The sequence below is a fragment of the Sceloporus occidentalis genome, unplaced genomic scaffold (assembly GCF_023333645.1).
Source record: "Sceloporus occidentalis isolate IW3139 unplaced genomic scaffold, rSceOcc1.0.p SCAF_21, whole genome shotgun sequence".
In the NCBI taxonomy this organism is placed as follows: Eukaryota; Metazoa; Chordata; class Lepidosauria; order Squamata; family Phrynosomatidae; genus Sceloporus; species Sceloporus occidentalis.
In genome coordinates, this window is record NW_028317001.1 from 11,553,185 (window position 1) to 11,565,665 (window position 12,481).

The 12,481-nt window shown below is 43.7% G+C and overlaps 1 pseudogene; it reads left to right on the forward strand.

The window, feature by feature from the left end:
• Positions 1-839: 839 nt before the first annotated feature.
• Positions 840-12,481, forward strand: part of LOC149301601 (uncharacterized) — a 136,520-nt pseudogene continuing 124,878 nt past the window's right edge.

Below are 12,481 nucleotides of genomic sequence, written 5' to 3' on the forward strand. Positions count from 1 at the left end.
TGCAGGAATACACAGACTCCTAGAGTTGGGGGGAGATCCTGGCAGGGAGGGCAGTGAAAAGAGATCCTTAGAAGGAGGGAGGATTGGGAGATATAGTTCTGGAAATCACATTGTTAAAGACTCCTTGGTTTTTTGCCTTTGCCACCCTCTGAAGCTGAGCAAACGAGATCTGAACTCTGGTCTCCAGAGTCCTAGTCCAGCACCAAAAGGCTTCCTCCAAGCACTGTATTTCCAGGAAACCAAATCATGTCCTGGGTGACTCTGGAGCCCAGGGTTCGAGTCCAGGATTGGCTGTATAAACCCACTGGATGAACTGGGGCAATAAGCCACACTCTCTCAGCTGTCAGTGGATGGATATGATGGCAAAACCACTCTGAAGAAATCTTGCCAAGGCACACTGCAACAACAGCAACAACAACAACAACAACATGCTTGTCCTGACCTCAGTGAGACTTTCTTGTGAATAGACAGGTGCAGCCTTGTTCTGAACGTGTGCATATGAGGATCCGCTGGTACTACTGGATCCTTATATCCACAGATGTATAGCAGGATCAAACCTATCTCCTCACCAAGGACTCTGACTGAGATCAGTGTTTACGTTTGAGCCTGGTGGCCTTAAAATGGATCCTAGATCTGAAATAGTTCCTCCAGAAAAGGGGCAGATGTCGCCTGACCATCTTGTCCTTGGACTGATTCCTAAATTCCATGATTTAGGCCAGGGAGGAGGTCTGTCCCTGCCCTCCTCTGAGGCTGAGAGAGTGTGACTTCTCCAGGGAAGAAATGAATCCTAACCTTCCCATCAGCTTCGGGGCTTAATGGATGGGATCAAGGGAGCCACCATGGGCTTGAGCCTCTGCCGAACCATTGCCTCCACCAAGAAGGCAGTGGCCGGTGGCCAGGGCACTGTTGACTTTTCCACCATCAAGTGCTCCATGGCTGCTGCAGTGTGAAAGACTGGGGGCACCCTTGGCTGAGTGATTCCTGTCACTACTGTGCTCTGAGGCTGAGAGAGTGTGACTTGCACAGGGCAAGACTTGCACCTATTTCCCATTATTGTGACTGGTGTGTGTGTTTGCCTTCCAGTTGTTTCCAGGTCTTATGGTGACCTTATGGGAGTATCTGAAGGGGTTTTCTTGGCAGGTTTCTTCAGAGTGGGTTTCCCATGGCCATCCTCTGAGGCTGAGAGAGTGTGACTTGTCCAAGGCTTCAGTGGTTTTGAAGCATTTTTGCTTTATCTTCTAGAAGGAAGCTGAAGTGTTGCTTCTTGCTCTGAAGAATGAGAGGAACCTTCTGGCATCCAAAAGGCTAACACTCTCTGGAGTTATGTCTGATAATATGAATATATAGGATTGAAATCTGAAAAGACACACAAAAGACACACAAAGAGACACACTTCCTTCCTTTTGGCCCAAGGAGCTGGGCCTCCTTCTGACTCTAAAGCCTCAGGGAGAGAAAGAGAAGCCAATGGTCAGTTCAACTGAGGCCTCAGAGAGAAGGTTCTGGAACATTCCCCACAGTCACAAGCAGCACACAAAATGGCTGCCAGAAAACAAAATGGCCACCAGAACACAAAATGGCTCCGGGAAAAAGATGTGAGTCTGTGGCAGTGGGCGGGGTCTTCCAGCTGCTCTACCCCCATTGGCCAGCCTCAAGAAGAGGAGAAGCTTCTGCTTCTCTATTTAGCTCAGCGCGTGGAAGAGAGAGTGAGGAGAGAGGAGTAGAGTGTCAGAGGGAGAAAGAGACAGACAGTGAGACAGGAAGGAAGGAGCGAGGAGCAGAGTGTAAGAGACAGACAGAGAGTGAGGAAGGAGTGAGGTGAGTGGAGTGACAGCAGAGAGACAAGGCCTGGAACTGTTAGGCTTCACTGCTGCACTGAGGTCTGGCTGGGCCTGGCTTGGGTCTACTGCTGCTGCTGCTTTCCTTTGGCCACTGCCATTAAGGAGGGGAGGAAGAAGGCCCAGCATCCCTTCTAGGCAAGGCCCACTCTCCCAAAGGGGATTTCAATGCTTTTAATGGTGGCTCTCACGCTGTAGCAAAGATGATGATGATGATGATGATGATGATGATGATGATGATGATGATATTTATCAGCCCTGTGGGGGAGAGGATGGAGCTGCCGCCAGACCTTAATAATCATTAATGCCACCCCCCACCCCGCCAGTCATTCTGAGGCAGAGGCATCCAGTTTGTGTTCCGGCGGCCATTTTGTCTTCAAGCAGCCATTTTGTGTTCTGGTGGCCATTTATTTTTCTGGCAGCCATTTTGTATTCTGGGCTATTTTGTCTTCCAGCAGCCATTTTGTATTCTGGTGGCCATTTTGTGCTCTGCTGGCCATTTTTTCTTCCGGCAGCCATTTTGTGCTTCTTGTGACTGTGGGGAATAATGTTCCAGAACCTTCTCTGAGGGCTGAGTTGAACAGAGGCTTCTCTTTCTCTCCTGAGGCTCCAGAGTCAGAAGGAGGCCAGGCTCCATGGGCCAAAAGGAAGGAAGTGTGTTTCTTTGTGGGTCTTTTGTGGCTCTTTCCTGAGAGGGTTTTCTTATTACACAGCTCTGCTCCTTCTGGGGAACATGGGTTTTAAAAGGGATCAGAAATGGGAGGAAAGTTTTAATACAAGCCTTTTTATTATTCTTCACAAACATTGGTATTTGGCTTCTAAGAGGAGGCTTGTTCCACAAAAAGGCCAAAAGTGGCTCCTTTGGGAGGTTTTAAGTCTCCCCAGTTTCCTTATTAAGAGATTTTCAGGGAAGAAGGAAGGAAACAGACCAGACAATCTCATATTATTCCCAAATAAACACAGAAACAAACAAGAACAACAAAAATAAGGATTAGACCGAAAAACAAACTGCTTCTTTCTTTTAAAGGAAACCCATTAATAGGAAGATAAAAACAATACTTGGGTTCTTCTGCCCTTTTATAACCGACTCAGGCTGTATCTGCACTGCAGAAATAATCCAGTTCGAAACCGCTTTAACTCTCCTGGTCCCATCCTGTGGAATCCTGGGATTTGTAGTTCATTGTGGCACCAGAGCTCTCTGGCAGAGAAGGCTAAGTGTCCAAAGGTAAAATCCCAGGATTCCATAGCACTGAGGGTTAAAGACAAACCTATTACTTGCATTTACCATCCGCTGCTTCCAAACTACCAGACTAACTTTTATTTCTATCTCATTCGTTTTTAATTATCTGTTAATAAGTAAAAAGCAAATATATATTGTTCTACTTATTCTTACGAATCATTTATTTTCTCTTTCAGTCCTCATTTAAATTGTAAAACAGTTGATACAAAATCGCTCTCATTAGATTAAACTCAACATCATTGGGCTTTTAACCTCCCAAGATACTTCTGTTTTACAGCTGTTATATTTCTTTGAATAAATTAAAACACTTAACCTTAAATTAGTTCTGTCTCTAAAGTATCATTTTCCCTCCATGCTTCTGGAGATATTCAATTATATTACACCAGTCTCCTTTATATAAATTTGACGGTTAATTTCTAATTCCTCTTGAGAGTTTGTCCATTTCCATCATGTCCAGAAGCTTAAATATCCAATCTTCTTTTGAAGGTATTTCTTTAGTTTTCCATCTCTGAGCAAATACTATTCTTGCAGATGACAACATATAAAATAATATTTTACCATGGTTTTATTCCTTTGGATTGTTCTATTATATTAAGCAAAAAAATTCAGCTGAGAATTTAAAAGATATAGTTACAACTTTCTTAATTTCAAAATAAATCAACTTCCAAAACTGTATCTCTTTCCCACAATTCCAAAACATTTGATAGATTGAGCCTTGCTCCTTTTCACATTTCCAACATGAATTTCTGCAATTCTTATACATCTTGCTTATTCTCTCTGGTGTTAAATACCATCAAAATGTTTTATAATAACTCTCTGTTTGATGTTTTGGCTGCAAGTATAGTTCAATCTTTTTTTCCAAGTGTATTCCCAAGGGTCTAATTCAATTGCAAAACCAAAGTTTTGAGACCATCTGATCATATTTTCTTTAATAACTTCCTCTTATGTACAGATTTTAAGAATACAATTATAAAGTCTTCCTAATAAGGCATCTTTACTCAACATTATTTCCTGTAATAGATCAGAGTCTGATTTGCAAATACCGTATTGTTTTTTATTCATTAGGAAGAGCTCTATAATTGTCTGTCAAAGAACCATGAAAGATCATACCGTGATCATTAGGATCTTCTCATGTCTTTATTCTATAACCAGTTCTATCTATTTGCTTTCATTCTTTATAGGAGATCCAATTTGCGTCCTTTTTTGAATCTCTGCTCTCTTCTCGCAGGAACTTCATCTCGGCCCCATTGGACACAGCTTTGGGGCACCGTATGCTGGAAGTGACCCAAGTGCAAGACCACCAGGACCCTTGCCCACCTGATGGCCGACACAGAGGCCAAGCGGAGGGAGTTGGGCTCCAACAGAAAGAGGATGCAGAGATACAAAAACTCTTTGGTGAGTCAAGGTTCTTGACTATTAGTTTCATCTGTGTCACTGCTGGGCCAGTTCATTAAAGCAAGCGGAGAACATACTCTCCCAATTTAGCAGAGACAGTCCTGGTTAATCCTCTGTCACCCCACTTTTTCAGGGGCTTTTAAAAATGTCCCAGTTGCTCTCTCCTCCCATTTCCCCCCTTCTCAGCTCACTTCAGTTCCTGAGTGCCATTCAGTTTGCACCCCATCAACACAAAAGTGGGGAAAGGAGAGGAAAGAAAGAGGGAGGATATTGCCCTTCCCAGGAGGCTGAAGCAAAAGCAAACTGCTGTGCCCTTCCTAGCTTGTGTGATCTTCCTCATAAACAACTTTGGCCATCTTGACCACCTTTTGGTGTTGCTTGTCCACATGTGTCTTCCTTTTCCCATCTGTGAAATGTTGGGGGATATGGGAGAACATCTCTGGGTCTAAATATGGGGTGGGCCCAGTGGACCTCAAGCCCACAGTGCTCCCCAAAACAGTTTGTTAAAATTAACTTTGGCCTCTGAAATGTGGCAAGAAATGTCTAAATGCACTATAATTCTTTGGTGGCTAAATGTACTGTATGTGTTGGGATAGTGAGTATCATAATCCATCCTCTATATCCCAGCCATGGCCTAAATTATATTGTATTTTATATTGAAAGGATTCAAGACAAACTGGATCTCGAAGGCAGTAGTTGTTTTTTTTTTTCTTGCTGACAGAATGTAAAGTTTATTTCCTGGACTGAATTGTGAAGTGATGAAATAATATTTGGGATGCACCATGGGCTTTCCTCCCCTTTTGCTTAGTCACTTTCTGGATGAGGGCTATTTTCTGTTGCAGGTGACCTTTGCAGATGTGGCTGTATATTTCACTGAGGAGGAATGGAAACTGTTGACGAACAAACAGAGACTGATGTACAGTTATGTGATGATGGAGAATTATCAGAATGTGGCCTCTGTGGGTAAGGAACCGTAATCCATTCTCCTTTCTATGAAGACTGAGGTCCCTTTTATGCTAAATTATCATGGTGCTATGATTCCACTAGCATTATAGAATCATAGAGTTGGAATAGACCACAAGGGCCATCCAGTTCAACCCCCTTCTGCCATGCAGGAATACACATTCCAAGCACCATCCAGCCTCTGTTTAAAGGACTTCACCAAACTATAAGGGAGTATATTCCACTGTTGAATTGCTCTTACTGTCCCAAAGTTCCTCCTAATATTTAGGAGGAAGCTTTTTCTCTGTGACTTGCATCCATTGTGGTGTCTCTTTTTCTCTGTAGCAGCAGAAAGCAAGCTTGCTCCATCCTCAATATGACCCTTTCCAATATTTAAACCTGGATATCATATCCACTCTTAACTTTCTTTTCTCCAGGGTAAACATACCCAGCTGTCTAAGTCACTCCTCATAGGGCTTGATGGTTTCCAGATCCTTCACCACATTGGTTTCCCTCCTCTGGGCATGTTCCAACTTCACAACATCTTTTTTGAATTGTGGGGCTCAGAACTGGACATAGGATTATTCCAAGAGAGGCCTGACCAAAGCAGAATAGAGTGGCACTATTACTTTCCTTGATCTAGAAATTATACTCGTATTGATGCAGCCTAGAATCACATTGGCCTTTAGGAGTCCTATATCCCTTTCAAGCATAGTTTAATTGTGATAGTAACATCCTGTAGAATATTTGAATTTGTAATTTAGCGAGGCACTATTGGAGAGACACCAAAGGAGAGGGGCCTTGGGGATTGGGAGACAGCCATGAACTTGACAGATTTTAAGAACTGGTTTAAGAGAACCTCTGAGAATCGGCTCAAATCTTTGTTTTCAGACATAATTAGGGGTTTCATTTAGCAATCATGAGTAAAATCTATGAAGGGAGAAAAGGGGGACACAAAACCTGCTTTTTCTTTAATGTTTCTTTTCCTACCTGAGCTTCCTTAGTTCCATGGTTGATTCCAGAGGCCCTTTGTTACCCAGAATGCTGGAGTCTGGGGAGGACCAGACTCCCAGAATGGGAGAGAAGTCAGTAACTTCCATGGCAAGTGGGGTTGGCGAGTGCATTGAGGTGCTTAGCAATGTAAACCGACAGACTATCTGTCTGTAATTGGATTGTAATTGGACTGACATCAAACAATAGCCAGTCAGGGCAGATATTTATACTGTAATTGTTTCTTGGGGTCAGAAACCGAGTGTTCAAAAAGGTTTAAATCGTTTTTGAATGTTTCCTGGGGGATGGTTTGAAACCAAATTGAATGCAATGGGTGCTTGGTGGAAATATCTCGGACAAAAAGGATTAGCATAATGGCTCTTGGTCCTTCTTGGCTCTGAATTCTGATCACATTCACAAGCCAATATACTGCACAATCTGAGGGTGGCACTCCCAGATGCAGCCAACAATAACATAGCAGAGTATGGAAACAAATGTCCAGATATAGATAATGGCAATGCACTGGCCACTTTTCACTTAAAAATAGAGTCACAAACATAGTTGATTTCATTGAAATCCTTGGAGGTTCTCTATCTTGAGTTGCAAAATAATACAAATATATGCAAGCTCTCCTCTCTGACTTCCTTCATGTTCACCATCTCTTGTATACACAATCCAATCCAATCCAATCCACATGAATCTGCATGTGAGCTGCATACTGTATTGGTTGTGGATCATCTCCTGGTGCCAAACAGCATGAAGCGTCCCCTGCATTTACCTTGCATCATGCCTTGGGCTCTGGCTCAGCACTCTCTGGCAGTCTCACAGGAAACGATGCCACTTTTCAATCCAAATATTTTAACATATATTTAATGGAATATTTTTCAATTGCCTGACTCTCTGATTCCACTGATTTCCTCATAAAAGTTCCTTCTATCTCTTCTTTGCTAGTTCCTATGAGTAAGGATGCAATCATTATATGTATTTGGGAGCATCCAGAAGCAGTTATGATTGGGTCACTTACACCAACTTTTTAATTTAATCTGAAATAGGGAGGGATGAATGTGGGGCTAGATCTTGGGATAACATTTTCCTCTCTTAACGCTGAGATAGTCTTGTCTGTCATTTTCCTTGTTTACAGAAGAACTTGTCAGTCATGAAAGAGTCCACACAAGAAAGAAGTCACATAAATGTCAGCATTGTGAGAAAAATTTTGCTTACAAGTCAATCCTAGTCATGCATCGGAGATTCCACACAGGAGTGAAGCCATACAAATGCCAGCATTGTGGGAAATGTTTTTCTTCGAAGAGAGACTTAGCGAGACACCAGAGAGTCCACACAGGAGAGAAGCCATACAAATGCCAGCATTGTGGGAAAGGTTTTTCTCAGAAGTCATACCTAGTGACACATCAGAGAATCCACACAGGAGAGAAACCATACAGATGCCAGCATTGTGGGAAATGTTTTTCATTGAAATCAAACCTAGTGACACATCAGAGAGTCCACACAGGAGAGAAACCATACAGATGCCAGCATTGTGGGAAATGTTTTTTATTTAAATCATACCTTGTGAGACATCAGAGAGTCCACACAGGAGAGAAGCCATACAAATGCCAGCATTGTGGAAAATGTTTTTATTTGAAGTCAATCCTAGTGACACATCAGAGAGTCCACACAGGAGAGAAGCCATACAAATGTCAGCATTGTGGGAACTGTTTTTCTCATAAGTCACACCTAGTGACACATCAGAGGTTGCACACAGGAGAGAAACCATACAGATGCCAGCATTGTGGGAAATGTTTCTCTCGGAAGTCACACCTAGTGACACACCAGAGAGTCTACACAGGAGAGAAGCAAGACAAATCCCAGCAATGAACTGTTAGGAAGGATCAAATTAGGGGGATTTTAATTAGCTCAAATTTAGCCAAGAGGTGGCCCTAACAATGCCATGTGCCAGGATCGGGTCCCTATGTGTATACCAGCGGTCGCCTAGTCCACCCCCAAGAGAAAGAGACTCTGATACCAGTTAGGTGCAATTAATCTAATAACATTTATTAAAGCACAAATAAAACCACTCAGCAAAAGGGGACACACTGTCTCACACACACACATTCAATGCTATAGCAAGGGAGGGGTGAGTTTGGGAGAAAGGTTGAGAAGGAGAGGCACCACTAGGGAATACTACCTTAGACGTCTTCTCCTGAAGTCGGATGCAGCTTGGATGGACTGTGGTATACGGCCGCGGGAACGATGGAAGTGAAGCCGTGGAGGCTTAAGAGCTGAGTTCAAGCGGGCGAAGGCTAACTTGCGACCCGATTACAGTGAGAGCTTGGCTTAGCTGAGTGATTTCAATGGAACACAAGGCTTGGAGAACTCAGGCTCAAACAATTTAATGCTCAAAAGCCCAAAGAAGACTTGAAAACTGAACATATCCCAAGGCTATGAGACTTGCTAGACAAAGGCGTTGATTGCATGGGCTTTGCTAAGCCAAGAGCAAGCAATGAGTTGCACAATGCATTAGGTCTGGACACAATTCGGAAGGGCAGCCGCCTTGATTGCTGAGCCGTTAAGCTGATCACTGGCACATTAAGGAGGAAGCCAAAGCTCTTGTCTTCCTTGGGCTAACGGGCGAATCTGGTTTGGCGACTCCAAGACTTCCTGCAGAAGTTCCCCATTTTAGCTCTTTCCCTAAGGCTCTGCCTTTGCAGGGCAAGATGCCTACCTGGTCCCTCCGCTCTCAGGTTAATGGCGGGTCCTCTATGGGGTCAGTCAGGGCTCATATCACAGACTGCATGTACCCAAATTTTATATAAATCCAAAGTTGGTAACAGAACTAACATTATTTTTGTCAATAAGGAATACAAACAATATATTTTCAGTCCAGCGGTGCTAAGAAAGGGCCCTTGTGATTTTGTTTGTAAGGTTTGTCTGGCCATATGTCTGTTTATGTTTTAAAGTTGTATATTGTTAAGTTTAAAGATTTTAATTGCTATAGCTATAGATAGTTGCTTTGGGTTGTAAATTTAGCTGGGGATTATGGGTCGTGGTATAGGTTAGCAAGATGGGAGGCTGGGATTTGTTGTAGCTGTCTAGTATAGTTATGGGAATGATAGATTTTGCAATGTGTGGGATGTTGGGTGAAGAATGTTGGAGGCTGGTATTAAGAGAAAGGGGTCTAGTTTCTGGGAATCGCACAGAAGGCCTTGTTTCCTGTGGGGCAGAGACTGTGGGAATTGGAGGTGGGGGCTAGGTTTGGAAGAGGGTGGAGTTTTAGGTTTGGGGTTTTTAATGTAGTTTGCTTGGAATGGGCAGTTCTGGTTTAAACACTGAATATCTGACTATGTGTTTTCAATAAAGTTCTTTGCTATTTCAACCCACTGGACTCTTTGATGCACAGAAGTTGTGCATTTGCACAAAACTGACCCTTTATTCTCTCCTCAGTCCTCAGCTCCATTCCCAGCCATAAGAACAGCAGAGGCAAACACACACACAAACATACAGGATACACAGAGAGAGCTTGATTTCCAAAGCAGAGCCTTCCTTTCCTGTCTTTTCCTCCTGAGTCCAGCGCTGCACCTTTGGCTCCATTGCGGTCTCCTCAAAGGAAGAAGGAAGGGGAGGCCGCTGAATCCCCGGCACATACCTTCCTTTCCCGCAAAGGCCACAGCTAGGCCCTGGCAATCCCTGCGCATGCTGAGGAAGGGCCTTCGAGGGGGATGTTGTGGTCAGCCAGGACCAAAAGCCTAGGCAACTCCAGCAGCAGCTCAGAGGCCAGTTGTGTCAGCTTGGCAAGGGAGTCTGTTAAGGAACAGGGAGGACAGTAAACTAACAGATTCCCCAGACTTTCCTAGTCTTTAAACTGAGGTAAATACATTCAATGTGGTCAATCATACGGATAGGTATCCTGATCAAGGCAAGATTGTCTTTATGGACCAAAGGCACTCCCCTTACCTGCTCATTGACAGAGAACCCGGCTGGAAAGGCCTGATCCCAGGTGGCTGAGCTATCATCACCCAGCCAGGTCTCTGTGAAACAAGCGAGGTCAGCCTCTTGGTCCAGAAGGAGATCATGGACTATGTGTGTTTTAGTTTTGACTGACCTGGCATTACACAAGAGCAGGGAAAGGGTCTGTGGTTGGTTTGGTATGCTCTCCAGCCCTTTTGGGGTAGCAGGGTGAATGGGAGAGAGATATCTGTCAGGGTCCTAATTGCAGCCCCTCTTGCAACACAAAAAGCAAACAGCTTTTATTGAAGAAGTAGATACATGTGATAGAAGTGACTTTTTTGTCAGGAATTAAAGAATTAAACTTATCCCGTTTATAACCATATGAATCCAACCCACTTCATTTACCAATGAAGCTAATTAATTGGATAGCCCTTTCCCGCACAGTGTTCTCCCGCCTTTTCTGCGCAGTGTCCTCCCATCCGGGATTCTGGCAGCTTTTCTAAAAGCAATTAAGCTCTCATGTGCCTTTTCTCAACCACTGCACCTGTGGCCTTGTACCACAGAACTCAGCCACACAACGGTTTTCATTAACATTTTGACTTAACAATATATATAGCTATCTATAATATAAAACCCTATCACTCTCCACATAATATGATACCATGTGAAAATATAATAAGCACAAACCCATAGCAACATAATGTAATATAAAAATATCCATAACTCTCTATGTTCCCCCTCCTTTTACAGAGACCAGTCTTTTAAACTCAAGCCTCTGTTAGAAGGGTGATTCCCACACATTCCAATCCTAGCAAAGAAGCACATTCTTTAGCCACGATATCTCTATCTGTTTCTAGTATCTTCTATTAAAGCACATATTAAAACATATTATTTTAACCCACCATAAATCCCATCTATCTTAATTCTACTCTAAACCTAAACCTATAACCCTTATGGCATGAATCCCTAAATGAATAAATGCATGACATATTGTGACTTTAGTCTGATGCTCCTTACCTGAATAATTGAGACAGTACTATTGTGACTTCATGGTGGTGCTCTTTACCTGAAGGATTCAGACTGGCCCATTGTGACTTTATGCTGATGTTCTTTGCCTGAAGGATTGAGACGGGCGAAATTTCACTTCAGACTTGTGCTGTATACCTGAAGGATTGAGACTGACTCATTGCAACCTCAGGCTGAATCTCCTTGCCTGAAGGACTGAGACAGGACCGTTGTGATTTGATACAGATGCTCCTTTCCTGAAGGATTGAAACTGGCCCATTGTGATCTCAGCCTGAGGTTCCTTGCCTGAAGAATTGAGATGGTACTATTATGACTTCATGGTGCTGCTCTTTACCTGAGGGATTTATACTGAACCATTGCAACCTCAGGCTGATGTTACTTGCCTGAAGCATTGAGACAGGAGAATTGTCACTTCAGACTGGTGCTGTACACCTGAAGGATTGAAACTGGCCCATTGCGTGTCAGAACTAGTGTATAAGATTTGCAGCTGTAGACTGGTTATCAAGGAGGAGTGAAGCTGGCTTGGGAACACTGCTCTTCAAGGTGAGGCTGTCTGGGAGAAGGGAAGGGGAAGTAAACACAACCTTGGTATCTATGCAAACTCCGCTTGTGTTCCTTTAGCTTGGGAATTGGGGGCTGGCTTAGGGAGGGGTTCAGTGGGTTAAGAAGGGAGCAAGTTCCTTTGGACTTCAGACTTTGCAAAAAGGTGTTAATGGATGTTTCTGCCTGGATTTCTTTTCTTTCAAATGAGTTTTATTTTTTGAGCACAGGAATGACTCCAGATATCACAGTTTGCAAAGTCTCACAGTTTTAACTCCAATGGAGACCCAGGAACAAGAAGAGTTCTTGGGGAAACCGGTGTTTCTGGAGATCCCGGAGGTGGAGGAGCAGGTGCCTTCTTCAGAGGAACTAGGGCCAAGCCCAAGACTGGGAAACCCCCTGAAGCTCACACCATCCAGGCCACCACTGGAGGATTTGGGTTTCCGGCCCCAGACTGGGGAAAGGAAGACCGTCGGGGGGCAGAGTGACAGCCTGGGACCTGGCAGTGGGGGAGTCACTTGATAGCCGCCCCAGGATAGAAGAACCTCAGGTAGACGTTTATCGAATG